The following is a 3,766-nucleotide window of genomic DNA, read 5'->3' on the forward strand; positions in this document are numbered from 1 at the left end:
GACGTATCTTTAGAAAGATTAAATTTGTAACTGTTAGACGGGAAATCCCCATCTATTTCCCCCTAATGGTTAAAATCTTGAAGGACTTGTGACTTATGAGCAACTTTCTGAGGTACTGTAACATATCACAGGGATGGGTTGTGTATGATAATTTACAACGTTCATACATCAATTTCCCACTCACAACTCACCACTCACAACTCACCAGAAAGCATTTTTTTTTCATGTGAAGTGCAGATTCAGACCAAAATTGGGTCCGTAGTTAGTCTTCATGGGAAGTGAAATGGGGACAGCAAGTGAGAATGAGAGAAAGAGGGAGAGAAAGAGATAGTGTGAGTGAGAGACATTGAGAGACTGTGCGTTCAGGAAAGAGAGATTATGTAACCATACCTTCAGACCTTGTGAAGGTTGATAAATGATATGCTGGTTGCTGACTGCACATTTTTCACAACGTGTTTTTCAAACTACAGCAAAAATCTTCCGTCATTTCTGCTCAGAAAGCACTGGAAGGAGGTGTGTTTAGAGGGTATCGTTGGGGAAACAGAACAGATACTTACTCTTCTACTTCCTGGTTCTGGGCTAGGCTGAATATATCAAAATTGACCCAACAACGTCATCACAAAGCAAACATTTTGATTTCCTGGGACCAGCGGTAACTCGTCGCCTATAGCAACAGAATTCTGAATTAACCAAAAGATAACGATAGCTAACCGTTGCTCCATAGATAACTGAAACATGCAATCAATCATGAAAATGAATTGATCACAGTTGTTATAAAATGTCTTTCAATCAGTGAAGTTAACCACGATGACAACCAACTACATCTACAATCCATTTAGAGGCCAAATTGATCCAATCTAGCCATTCACCGTCCTCCATTCAGTCAGCCAATGCTTGCCACAGGTCAGTGTCCACAGGCAAATAACTTCCGCAAAGTAAACAAAGACTCATGGGTAACCAGTCGATGGGTCTCATCTTTCACATATTGATCCTAGGTTCTGGAGTCAAGCCATTGGGCTGGTTTGTATGTGGAGCTAGGAGTGGCAGCCAGCAGAGAGCTAGGTGGAACCCAGACGCAAAGAGGAGGTTGCGCAAGGACAACTGTATGATAACAGGAACAGCAAAGTTTCTTTTTCTTCTGTCAGTCTTTTAACGGATCAGGGGTAATTGGATGGGCCAGCTCTGCTGGGAACGTGTTCTGCCACAGGACAAGTTCTGGAAGACTTCAAAGCGGCGTCGCACTCGGAACCCAGACTCACTTAAACTGGGGTGGCGACAGACAGAAAAACAAAGGCTGTTTATTCCGGCAGTAATTCTTATGACAGCCTTTCTTCCCACTTGTCAAAAGCAATGTCAGCTATTGTGTTGAGAGCAGAGCCGTGAACACAGACCTGGGTTTTAGTTTCCCAACCAAGAAACCAATGACCACCTGTAGGAGGATTGACTGGCAACCACTGCACCAGACCACACCTGGCCCTAATATCAGGTCACTATGGCGGCAACCTGCCTGTGGATTCTTCTGGCATCCACCATTTTGAAAACCCAGTTGTGTGGAAGCTGAAACCCCTGATCTTCGAACAGACGTCATCTTTGACCTATAGAACTGTGACCTTTGACCCTGGATTTGACCCCAGTCATTTGTGTCAGTGAAGACTTATGGGTCGACATGTCGTTCTGAGTGTGTGTTCGTGGGGTCATGATTCTCATTGGACCTTGTTGTAAAAGGGTCCTTGCTTTACGTTCATGAATGGACCAAATGCAATGGATGTCTTTTTTACCGTGAAGCAGTTGTTTGAAAACCAGCTCTTCATGAGATGTAAGAAAGATGTCTTACTACTGTATTGTTGTGTACTGCATGGAAGCACACAAAGAACTGAACATGAAGGCACATATTCACACTCTCTCTTGCTCTCTCTGTTTCTCTCTCTCCCTCTCTCTGTCTAACATACACACATATGCTGTTTGTGACCAAATCCACTTTATCAAGAAATCATTACAGTGTTCATAAAAGATCCACATCAGCACATGATTGAACACCACAAGAGGTAAATGATTGCACCGTTGTGCTCTAACAATTAGTCTCTTGTTTCCCTATTTCACATCCGTAAACTGGAGGACCTCATCTCCCTCTCCATCCCCCCTCTCTCTCCTTCTCTCCATCCCCCTCTTTATTTCCCTCTCTTGCCTTCTCTTCATCCCTTCTCTCTCTCCATCTCTCCATCCTTTCTCTCCACTCCCCTCTCTTTCTCCATCCCTTTTCTTTCTCCCTCTCTTCATCCCTCTCTCTGTGTGGCATATGAAAGGATAAAAGAGCAGGGATAAAGTGGAGGGAGGAGCAGCTATTCCTGGAGCTTTAGAGGAGGGCACGCCCCAATCAGATACCCGATACCTGCGTCACAGGAGAGTATGTGTGTGTGTGTGTGTGTGTGAAAGGAGGACATGGATAGCAAGAGGAAAGAGAGAGGGGGGGGGGGAGCATGAGAGGAAGTGTGTGTGTAAGAGCGTCATTTTTGCTCCTTTTTTTTGCCATATTTACAAAAAAAGCACGTTAAGTGACCTACTGCAACCTTCGTCGAAGAGTAGGGGTGACTGGTGAAAGAGAGAGGCAGAGAGAGATAAAAAGAGAGAGAGAGAGAGAAAGAGAGGGAGAGAGAGAGGTGGGGGGTATAGGCAGAGAAGCATGATAAAAGAGAACATTAATCATCTGAAAGAGACACATGAGTCAGTAAGCAGAATTAATCTTTGGATCTCGCCATCAGCAACTGGCATGGTCAGTGGTCATGGAAACATGATAGCAGATAGAAAGAGACCCTAGCTACCCTCCCCCTTCCCCGCCCTCCCCCTTCACCCCCCCCCCCCCCCCCCACTCGCTTTCATCGCTGTGACCTCACTTCCTCCGTAACCTAAACCACTGTCACCAGACACACAAAGCTAGCATGCACTCATCTGGAAGCTGATTGTTAGCAACCTTGTGAAGTACAGCTCTCAGCTATCCCACTGTCAGCCATGTGGCCCTCCACTCCAGGACCCTGACCTGCCTAGGGCCGGGGGGCGGGGCATATGTGGACTGGCGCGGGGGCTGTGTGTGGGAGGGGGAGAGTAGAAGAGGGGGGAGGCTGTCAAGCCCTCAAGGGTTCCTGCAGTAGTGTGCCTGTGTGTGTGTTAGTGTGTGTGTGTCTGTGTGTATGTGTGTGTGTGTATGTGTGTGTGCCTGAGTGTGTGTTTGTGTGTTTTGAAAGGTGCATTGGGGGCAGCATCATAACTTCATGAACTTTTTTACCGACCTCTGGGATTTGAGTGCTGATGTTTGGGATTATAGCTGTGGGATAATGTGCTTTCAAAGCAGTGTGTGTGTGTGTGTGTGTGTGTGTGAAAGAGAGAGAGAGAGAGAGAGAGAGAGAGAGAGCATGTGTGCGCACGTTTGTGAGAGTGTGCATGCATGTGTGTATGTGCTTGTGTGTGTGTGTGTGTGTGTGTGCATGTTGATTTGTGTGTGAGAGGGTAATCCTGTTGGAGTGTGTTGTTGGTCCTGGCCTGTAGCCTCGCATGCTGCCAGAGCACAGGCCAACAGCAGAGGGATGACTCTCGCCTTGTGGAAATATGAAGTCACTGGGGTTATGTAAGAAATTGACTGAAACACACAAGAACAAAAACACACACAGACACACAGACACACATATACACTCACACACACACACAAAAGGAATTCAAAAACTCAGCAGGTGTATGAAAGACAATGAAAGGTCACATTTCAAATGGACCGTGG

The sequence above is a fragment of the Hypomesus nipponensis genome, chromosome 13 (assembly GCF_054491055.1).
Source record: "Hypomesus nipponensis isolate SF chromosome 13, ASM5449105v1, whole genome shotgun sequence".
NCBI lineage: Eukaryota > Metazoa > Chordata > Actinopteri > Osmeriformes > Osmeridae > Hypomesus > Hypomesus nipponensis.